Below are 11,773 nucleotides of genomic sequence, written 5' to 3'. Positions count from 1 at the left end.
TTCAATTTTAGAGTAAGGCTGTAACGTAACAAAATGTTGAAAATGTCAAGAGGTCTGAATACTTTGCGAAAGCACTGTATGGTGATTGTTCAATGCCAAAAATATGTGGTTAAATACATGTAAAAAAAAAAAAGAAGTATAAATTAAAAGGTTTACTGATCTTACTTATACCTCTCAGATATAGGAGAACCACTTCAGACCACACTTCCTGTCACGACTTCCGCCGAAGTCGGTCCCTCTCCTTGTTCGGGCAGCATTCGGCGGTCGACGTCACCGGCTTTCTAGCCACCGCCAATTCACTTTTCATTTTCCATTTGTTTTGTCTTTGTTTTACACACCTGATTTCAATCCCACAATTACTGTTTCATTATTTAACCCTCTGTTCCCCCATGGGTTTTTGTGAGTGATTGTTTATTGTATTTTCAGTCTGTCATGATGTGCGTGTATTTGTTACTTTGTAATTTTGACATTTTGAGTAAAAGTACGTTAATTACTCATATCTGCTGTCCTGCGCCTGACTCTCTACACCAGCCACACCTAGGACCCTTTACACTTCCTGTTGTTCCATATAGTGAAACTGTTAGTCAATGTATTTGTATAGGCTAATAGCAGTAAGGCCCCGCAGAAAATGTATCAAATAATTTTTTTATATATTTTTTTGACACTTCAAGCAGTCTTAAAATTTGAAATCAAATAGCTAAATGATCCTTGGTATGACCTTCTTAAAACAATTCTGTATAGTTTAGTAGAACACTCCCCCGGCTTGGACAGGGCTTAGAATCTGATGTGTTAACTTTACAATCAATGGTTTTTGTTTGGCATGCTTTTAAAGGGAAAATCGGAGTCTCAGCGTCGTTCTGTTTCAGTGGAATTGCCCATTAGTTTATTCTCTTTACAATGGCATCCAACCAAAGTCCTTAGAACGAAGGAACACTAGTGGATTATTTAGGTTAGCTAGACCGTGACAGCTGGGCTGCATTGAACGCTAACCAAATTGACATAAATCACACTCTTTTTCAATAAGTAGGTTAATATCTCAGAATTGTGTTAAATGTATTATTGAACACCAGGGCAGGGACAGTGTAAAGGGACGGAAAATGTTTTGATTGTGGATTGGAGGGGTGGAGAGGGACTGGGGTGGGCAGGGTTTGGCATCTCCCTGTGGTCACAGAGGAGCATGGTCCCTGTTAAGGACTTTGAGAACGATACCCGCCTCTCGAGCCATTCCATTTTAACCAAGTGCTTTCTAAGTGTGCCATCATTACTATTCATCACAAATAAATACTTTAGCACAGAGAGCTTAGCATCCCGTTGTTTAACAGTTATCCATTATTTCTGTTGCCCGGCCGTCTGGTATGTTCTAGTCTGGCCCCTTCCCTCTCTCTTCTTGCTGCCTCCTCTGTGACCGTTCGTTCCCATGCCCTTCAGCTCAGGGGCATGGCATGCTGGGACTGCGATGGACCTGGTGGCTGATGGTGCCCGCATGCCAAGCATCCCTCCCTGCCCAGTGGCCAACATTATCTGCCCTCACCTGAGGCCCAGTCCCCACAGGACAAGGGGGCCAACAGCCTGCCCTGCCTGCCCTGCTGTCTGCATGCTCCCAAGACATTGCCCTTCGCTGTCCCTGTTTCACTCTGTTTACTCTCTCTCTCTCACACTCTCTTTTTCACTTTCTCTCTCTCTCTCTACATTTTCTCCCTCCATCTCTCTCACACTCTTAACATGTAGTCACAGACACCAGGGCAAAACTCCACTGAACCCCATCCTCTGTCAGCGTTGGTGTTTTTTGGAAGGTGATCCGGCTCTTTCTCCTGCCATCCACTGGTTAGTTGGTTCCAGCGCTGCGCGGCATGTGCCTAGTGTGTGCTGGCGTGGACTGAGCCTGGGCCAGTGTGTTCGGAGCTGATGAATTGCAGGCGAGATGGAAGGCGGCAGCCGGCGAGGAGCGGTGGCGAGCGGCCGTCAGGCAGCATCTCCGTCTGCCTGTGTGATTGGGGAAATCGGAGAGACAGCGCTGACAACTTAATTTAACACCAGATCTGGGGGAAGCCAGAGTGCCACTGTGCTCTGTATAATTGATAACTCTGTCATATCGCCACCCCACCACACCACACCTCACATCACACCTGATCAGAGAGAAGGACAGGATGGACACAATGAACGCCAAAGGTAGCAGCTGACCAATTTACTCTTAATGCATTGGAGATAGATTTCACGATATTTGCTTACCAAAGGCTTTTTGCGTGCTTTCACCTATGTGTAACATGCATGCATGCCAATTGTGCCCTGTGTGCTTGCAAGTGCATGTGCAAGCACTCATAAGCATTACGTGTGCACATGAATAGGCCTATTTGTCTACAGTATTTTACTGTCTTTTTTCATGAATGTGTTTCATGGTGTTGTGAGACATCCATAAAGTACAGCACTAAACATCTCTCTCTCTGGCTCTTGTCTGACACTCCAGGATCCTGTCACCCCTCACTGAGCCTCAGTGGGCCTCTGAGGATAGAGACAGCTTCCTGGTTCCCCCTGACATCCTGGGCAGGAGACCCTGGTTGACTGCTAATGTCTATTAATTACACAGACACTGCCAATAAGCATTTCTAATACCAGCATCTGGCTCCTCTATTCTCCTTGCAGTAATAAGTTGATACTGTGTAGTAACACCTTCAAGGTGCAACAATGTAATAGCATTGGCTATGATGCTACATGGGTTACCACTGTACGTCCAAATCATTACGCAATCAAATGCTAATGAGCTGTACTCATGTTTACTACCATCTTAAACATGCAATTAAGTGAATTTAGTGAATTATTTATGATTCAATCTATTTTTCAACAGTGGACCAGACCAGGTATCCAGGTCAAGGAAACGGAGACCAGGTAAGAGTAACAACACGTAAACACAAAGCCTATTGGGTGCCTATGCTATCGACATTCAGCTAATAATAGCTAGACGTTCCTCCCCCAAACTCCACCCTCTCCCCATGGCTGTGACAAGACACAGCAGTGCCCCACCCTGCACTACACACCAAAATATATGAGTTATTGGACACAAAGTGTCAGCCAGTCATAATCCCCTTTTAATTTCCTTTTGGGGCCTGAGCCAGGCATCTCCCTCATCCCTCCAACCTGGGACCGACCACTGACTGATGACAGAATGGCCTGAGTGACAGCAGAGGGCTGTGGGGGTCTTTACTGGGAATCAAGGGAAGGAAATACAATAACCAGACATGGCTCTCTCAGCCCTCACACAGCCACCACTCTGTTTGTCTTACACTTGAGAGGGATTTATGTCTCCACACACACACACACACGCACGTGTGCACACATTCACATGCGCGCATACTTTCTCACGAACACACACATGCACACACGGTCGCACAAACACACACAAGTGTGCACACTCGCACATAAATACACAGACACTTGTACGGATACATGTATATGCATTCACACTCAAGCACAAACCCACTTATTTTACTCTATATGAGGTTATTTATATCTTAATTTATACGGCTTGGGCTCAATGTACAGGTCACAGCCCCACAGCTGTCCAATCCTCCACAATCCCACAGTGCCAAGAGTAATATCTCCTTTTCAACAGCAATTTATTTTCCTCGATCTGTGCCGTTATTCAAAAGTAAAGGTCTCATCATTAAAATGTGTGCTTTCACAATGCACCGTAGGAAAAGGGCAGGCGCTGAATGGAATTCACTCTCCATTCACGTAATGAAACAGAGAAGCCAGCAGATGCAGCCTCGAAATCTCAGTCTGGGAGAGAAAGCTCAGATAGTGCACATCTTTGTAACATATTTGCCCGAGAGGTGGGTTCAGTGAAACAAAATGGAGAAGGTTAACGTTATCCTAGCAGATGAAGGAATTCTTCATGACATTTACTCACGAAAGGGTTTTTCTCGGCACCATCCATTATAAAAGTCTTATTACCATAGTAGGCAGTAGACTACGTAGTGTACTGGTGGTGCCTGTACTGCAGTCACTGTCCGTGTATATATATATATTCACACAGATTAAGGAGTTCTTTCCTCTCAGATAATGTGTCATATCTATCTCTCTGAGAGAATGGATTTTTTAAAAGCAAAAATAAATAAATAAATAAAGCACACAAAACATTTTCCCAAAGTGAAAGTCCTTATTGGTAACATAAGGGGTTAGCGTATTTTTCCAGTCCGGTCTCATTTAAGTGTAATTCCTATGTGAGTCTGGCTGTTTGATCCCATTGCCCATCTGAAGTAATTAAAGGGTTATTAGTAAACAGATATTCACGCTCACTCGCTCCTGCCAACTGTTTCATGCCATCTGCTGCCTGTGCACGTGCTTTGACATTGGAAATATGCTGTGGAACCAACACTGGTGTTCAATGCATAGGACATGAACAGTACAGTTATCATGAAATAAATATAGTGCCCCTCGTGTCACCTCAACATACGGTATGTGCTAGTGTTTGTGTGTGTGTGTGTTTGTGTGTGTGTGTGTGTGTGTGTGTGTGTGTGTGTGTGTGTGTGTGTGTGTTTGTGTGTGTGTGTGTGTGTGTGTGTGTGTGTGTGTGTGTGTGTGTGTGTGTGTGTGTGTGTGTGTGTGTGTGTGTGTGTGTGTGTGTGTGTGTGTGTGTGTGTGTGTGTGTGTGTGTGTGTGTGTGTGTGTGTGTGTGTGTGTGTGTGTGTGTGTGTGTGTGTGTAAAAGAGAGATAATTGTTTTTGAAAACCTAATTGTTAATTGTGAACTCATTAACCTGTTTTATCTCTCAGGCTATGCTAGCCAGTTGCATCATAGCAACAGGATTATATTAATCTGTAGGTAATGGTATTTTGTATTCTACATTTAATAGCTCCTACTCCACATTCCCTGCTCTCTCTCTCTGTTTCTCTCTCTCTCTCTGTTTCTCTCTCTCTATGTGTTTCTCTTTCTCTCTCAACCTCTTCCCTCTTCTTCCTCTCGCTCTAGCGCTCCCTTCCTCTTTCTGTTTTTTTTTTAAATCCTTTTTATTTTCAGTAATATTGAAGGGATTAACCCTGCTGGCCCCTTGGTGGTTACTGTTTCATTTTATTCTTATTAAAATCTTAAGAACCTGCTTTATTATTCCTGTTTGATACTACCTCAATAATCCAGGCTGCCCTGTGTGTGTGTGTGTGTGTGTGTGTGTGTGTGTGTGTGTGTGTGTGTGTGTGTGTGTGTGTGTGTGTGTGTGTGTGTGTGTGTGTGTGTGTGTGTGTGTGTGTGTGTGTGTGTGTGTGTGTGTGTGTGTGTGTGTGTATGTGTATGTGTGTATGTGTATGTGTATGTGTGTGTGTGTGTGTGTGTGTGTGTGTGTGTGTGTGTGTTTCATGAGGGCATACTATCTATCGCCGTGTGCTCATAAACATAATCAATCAAATTCATTTTATATCAGCAGATGTCACAAAGTGCTGTACAGAAACCCAGCCTAAAACCTCAGACAGCAAGCAATGCAGATGTAGAAGCACATAAGCAATTTGCAACTTGTGTTTGTGCTGTGTTGACGAATTAGGGCAACCATCTCGATGTTGGATGTTAGTGTTACACAGACACAATCTGAAGGCTTTATTATATTGGCTGACAATGCTGTTGCTGCCATTTAAGTAAGCTCTTGTTTTGTTCACCACTTCAGACAAACACCTGAGTTTCTGAGCCTCACGGTTATCCTTCATCTCCCATGAACTCAGTCATTGGTTATTACTACTGATCGCCCCCCAGACGGGGTGTGTTATGGTACATACGTGTGTTATGTAGCTGTACGATTGATGTTATTATGTCTCCTCCAGTATGAATCGGGAACATCAGTGCAGTGTTGTCACAGGAGAGCTTCATGGATCAGACACTCAGTGATTTCTCCTGCAGTTTCAGTGACCTGGGGGCAGTTTATTTACGCAATAACGCCTGAGGGGGGGTGGTATGTGGCCAATATTCCACGACTAAGTACTGTTCTTATGCACGACGCAACGCAGAGTGCCCGGGATACAGCCCTATCGTCAATATACCACAAACCCCCTGAGGTGCCTTGTTGCTGTTAGAAACTGATTACCAACGCAATTAGAGCAATATAAATAAATGTTTTGTCCAATCAGCATTCAGGGCTCCAACCACCCAGTTTATAATTAGCAACGCAATGCAGCGCTGTGCACAAAGACATGTACAGTAGGTCCACATGGTTATACTTTACAGTCTCCCAACTATTTGTAAAAATGTATTACGGCATCTGTTGTAGTTTGCGTTGGTCTATGTGATGCCTTTGATACCCTCTCCCAACAGTTGTATATGTTAAAACAGTCTTACATGCATTATGTGATGCAGAATTTTGGGGTAAAGTGGAAGACAGACAACAAGTATATATGTTTACTTTCATTTAACGCGATGAAATGAATAGTAAGTGTGATGTTAATGCATACCCCTCATTAGAATGATTGTTTTGTACAGCTACTGGTTCACTACTTCATGTTTTCTCAATCCAGGGACTGCACAGCTTCATTATATTTCTCCTACCATTGAACCTCAGCATACAGTAGGGTACCCAGAGCTAAAATGGATTATGGCTTATCGACAAAGGAAAAGGTCAACATTATTTGATTTTCTGAAAGGTTAGGCTACTTAAATCACGTATTGATTGCAATCTTTTCATAACATACTTTGCTACATTGGTCCCAGCCTTGTGTTTCCATTTCCTCATTTTTGTCATTTACTGTGTATAATCTAAGAAATTATGTATAGTAATTTCTTCTTGATAAAGTATATTATATATTCAAAGTAATAGGATTGTTTTAATAGTTCATCCGGGTGCTGTAAGGTGACTCAGAATAGATCTAAGTGTTTCATTAAAGAGCTGTTGGCTGGCTGCTTAGAGAACACAGGGGTGTTATACCCTCCTCTCCCTTTCTCTCTCTCTCTCTCTCTCTCTCTCTCTCTCTCTCTCTCTCTCTCTCTCTCTCTCTCTATGTCTTCTCTCTGGCTCTTTCCCTCTCTCTCCCTCTTTCTCTCTGTCTGTCCTCCCTCTCTCTCTCTCTTTTTCTCTCTCTGTCTGTCCTCCCTCTCTCTCTCTATATGTCTTCTCCCTGGCTCTCTCTCTCTCTCCCTCTTTCTCTCTGTCTGTCCTCCCTCTCTCTCTCTCTTTTTCTCTCTCTGTCTGTCCTCCCTCTCTCTCTCTATATGTCTTCTCCCTGGCTCTCTCTCTCTCTCCCTCTTTCTCTCTGTCTGTCCTCTCTCTCTCTCTCTCCCTCTTTCTCTCTGTCTGTCCTCCCTCTCTCTCTCTCTCTCCCTCTTTCTCTCTGTCTGTCCTCTCTCTCTCTTTTCTCTGTCTGTCCTCCCTCTCTCTCTTTTTTTCTCTCTCTCTCTGTCTGTCCTCCCTCTCTCTCTATATATGTCTTCTCCCTGTCGCTCTCTCTCTCTCTCTCTCTCTCTCTCTCTCTCTCTCTCTCTCTCTCTCTCTTTGTCTTCTCCATGGCTCTTTCTCTCTCCCTTTTTCTCTCTCTGTCTGTCCTCTCTCTCTCTCTTTCATCCTCTATCTTCTTTCTCCCAGAGATCTGCTCTGAGCTCCTCTCCTCCCAGGCAAACAGAGATATAACCAAATCCCCCCTGCCACGGCACCAGGGTCATGCCGTCAAAATGACTCTTTTTATTACAGTTCATAAACACCAGCTCCCCCGGCGGCCCCGGGAAATTTCACATAAACTTTGATCAAACAGACGTTAGCCTCCCTGGTCCTGAACCACCTCTCACCACACGTGAAAATAGCTCAGCTCAATCAAAGGCAGAGAAAACATGGGGAAAACAGTGCAAATAGCAAGGCAGTCACTGATATATCAAATCATTATTGACCGGACCACTGGGGGAATATATCTCATATAAAAACAATACGTTTCCATTTTCTCTCTATTTTTATAGCTCTTGTTGAAGTGGAGTGCTGCGTCGCCAGTAAACTTTGTGGCTTAAAGTTAATGGCTTTGAGAAGAGGTCAGATGGATGTTATTGTAGCATGAAGGTGAAAACCATCAGGTTTCTAACTTGTAAAGAGTTAGGTCAGTTTTATATTGATTGCTCTGTATTAAAGTTCATCTTCATGGTCTGGCTCACCATCTCTAATACATGTATCTATCCATCCAGTTTTACAGGACTGTTGAACCAGTGTTGTAGAGAGGAAGTGATGTCATCTCCTGTTTGTAGAATCATGGCGGTGGGGAACTGCAATGACTTATTGGGACAATATCTTACATAGGGCCAGATTAATTCAGGGGCTTACAACCAAAGAAGCACGCTGTCAATGAGTGTAGATAGCCTGCTGTCTCTCTGCTAATCATCAGATGTGGGAGGAGAGGAGGTAGAAGGCCCACGTGTGTAACTGGGGGGCCCTGCCTTGGATTGGTCATGGATTTATATAAAATATATACATTACCAGTCAAAGTTTAAAAACACCCACTCATTCCAGGATTTTTCTTCATTTTTTACCATTTTCTACATTATAGAATAATATTGAAGACATCAAAACTATGAAATAACACATATGGAATCATGTAGTAACCCAAAAAGTGTTAAACAAATCCACATTTAATTTATGTTTTAGATTCTTCAAAGTAGCCACCCTTTGCCTTGATGACAGCTTTGCACACTCTTGGCATTCTCTCAATCAGCTTCACCTGGAATGCTTTTCCAAAAGTCTTGAAAGAGTTCCGATGTATGATGAGCACTTGTTGGCTGCTTCTCCTTCACTCTGCGGTCCAACTCATCCCAAACCATCTCAATTGGGATGAGGTCGGTGATTGTGGAGGCCAGCTCATCTGATGTAGCACTCCATCACTCTCCTTCTTGGTCAAATTGCCTTTACACAGCCTGGAGGTGTGTTGGGTCATTGTCCTATTGAAAAACAAATGCTCATCCCAATAAGTGCAAACCAGATGTGATGGCGTATCGCTGCAGAATGCTGTGGTAGTCATGCTAGTTAAGTGTGCCTTTAATTGTAAATAAATCACTGACTGTGTCACCAGCAAAGCACCCCCACACCATCACACCTCCTCTTCCATGCTTCACTGTGGGAACCACACATGCGGAGATAATCCGTTCACCTACTCTGAGTCTCACAAAAACACGGTGGTTGGAACCAGAAATCTCAAATTTGGACTCATCAGACCAAAGAGCAGATTTCCACCGGTCTAAAGTCCATTGCTCATGTTTCTTGGCCCAAGCAAGTCTCTTCTTATTATTGGTGTCCTTTAGTAGTGGTTTGTTTGCAGCAATTTGACAGTGAAGGCCTGATTCATGCAGTCTCCTCTGAACAGTTGATGGTGAGACGTGTCTGTTACTTGAACTCTGTGAAGCATTTATTTGGGCTGCAATTTCTGAGGCTGGTAACTCTAATGAACTTATCCTCTGCAGCAGAGGTAACTCTGGGTCTTCCATTCCTGTGGCGGTCCTCATGAGAGCCAGTTTCATCATAGCGCTTGGTGGTTTTTGCGACTGCACTTGAAGAAACTTTCAAAGTTCTTGAAATTTTCTGCATTGACTGACCTTCATGTCTTAAAGTAATGATGAACTGTCGTTTCTCTTTGCTTATTTGAGCTGTTCTTGCCGTAATATGGACTAGGTCTTTTACCAAATAAGGCTATCTCTGTATATCACCCCTACCTTGTCACAAACAACTAATTGGCTCAAACGCATTAAGAAGGAAAGAAATTCCACATATTAACTTTTAACAAGACACACCTGTTAATTGAAATGCATTCCAGGTGACTACCTCATGAAGCTGGTTAAGAGAACGCCAAGAGTGTATAAAGTTGTCATCAAGGCAAAGGTTGGCTACTTAGAAGAGTCTCAAATATAACATATGTTTTGATTTGTTTTGTTTTACACTTTTTTGGTTACTACATGATTCCATATGTGTTATGTTTGAGTTGTGATGTCTTCACTATTACTCTACAATGTAGAAATAGTAAAAAATAAAGAAAAACCCTTGAATGAGTAGGTCTGTTCAAACTTTTGACCGGTACTGTATATATACATAAAATGTGCATAATAAAGAAATGTGACTGGTAAATTGTGAGGCCTGTTGATTCATAATTCAATCACAAAGCTGTTAACGAAAGCACATGTGTCGGTGTTGGCTTATGTAATTTTTGTTGTCTGCCCTGACCATGAGAAAAGAATATTGCTAACTTGCTAGCTAGTGAAAATGGTGGGAAAAAGTGAGAGTGGACTGAATGGGGCCCAGAAAATTTAAATACAGAAAATAAAAAATGCAGGAGTGAGAAATGATATGAAAAGTATCTAAACTTTCTGGTTATTTTTCTGTGCATCACAAAGACACAAAGTACAACCAAGTAGGGTGTCACGTCCTGACCCTTGTAAGAGGTCATTTGCCATAGTAGAGTGGTCAGGGCGTGACAGATGGTTGTGTTGGGTGGTTTTGGGTTTTCTGTTTATATGTGGGGTTTTTCTTGAATTCTATTTCTATGTTTTGTTTTCCATGTTTTGGCCGGGTATGGTTTCCAATCAGAGGCAGGTGTCTTTCGTTGTCTCAGATTGGAAGCCATACTTAGGCAGCCTGTTTTCCTTTAGGGTTTGTGGGTAATTGTTTTCCGTTTTGTCTACGTACCTGACGGAACTGTTGGCTGTCGTTTTGTTATTTTGTTGAACTGTTATCATTAATAAAAGGAAATATGAGCACTTTACACACTGTGGCTTGGTCCCCTTTCAACGACCCCTGTGACATAGGGGCCAACTGTTCTACATTTTCTTGGACATGGTTTATCTGCCTTATATGTCATTGAGGCGTAGCCTATGATGGTATTTCTAACGGGTTATACAGCAAAGGACGCAATTATCACAACTGGTTGTATTATGGCTTTTTCTTCCTCAGTACATTTCTACCAGCTGTCACAGTCTCACGTCAGAATTAGCCGTTCATCCACGTTTCTCAAATGTCAAATTTTGAACTTGTTCCAAACATCACATTTCAAGGTCTTTAAGGTTAAGTTTAGGAATTAACTCAACATTTTTAAGGTCAGAGTTAAATTCAAGCATTAACTCCAAATTCTTAAGGTTACTCATTAACTCCGAATGATTAAGGTAGGGGTTAAGGTTTGGGATAGGCTTAAAACAAAAATATCAATAACAACATTCTATCACTGGATTTGAACTTGCAACCTATGGAATCAGAGGCTGATGCTTAGACACACTAACAAAACCGAAATGTACTTGAAGGTAACAGTGCTCACTCTTGCCTCTAATGGCAGTTTTCCACATCATCTCCTGACGTCCTCAGACATGGATGGACGTCTAATAACGACTTGAAACTCACCTTTTGACAACGTACGAGACCATTCAGACGCATAAATACTTGGTAGAACTGTAATACAGAAAGCAGCTACCCTCTGAATGTACACAGAGTGCTATATAGGTATGTATTCTCTGAAAAATAGTTATTCAATGGAACGTGTTATTTACAGTAAATACAATAATTCCTACAATACCCTCCAATATTATATACTGTACACTGAGTGTACAAAAAATTAGAAACACCTTCCGAATATTGTGTTGCACCCCCCTTTGCCCTCAGAACAGCCTCAATTTGTTGGGGGCATGGACTACAAGGTGTTGAAAGCGTTCCACATGGATGCTGGCACTTGTTGACTCCAATGCTTCCCACATTTGTGTCAAGTTGGCTGGATGCCCTGTGAGTGGGGGACCAGCAGCATTGCAGTTCTTGACACACTCAAACCAGTGCGACTGGCATCTACTACCATCAGTAGCT

Source organism: Salmo salar, chromosome ssa01 (genome assembly GCF_905237065.1).
Source record: "Salmo salar chromosome ssa01, Ssal_v3.1, whole genome shotgun sequence".
NCBI classification, from domain to species: Eukaryota; Metazoa; Chordata; class Actinopteri; order Salmoniformes; family Salmonidae; genus Salmo; species Salmo salar.
Note: the sequence above shows the minus strand (reverse complement) of the source record.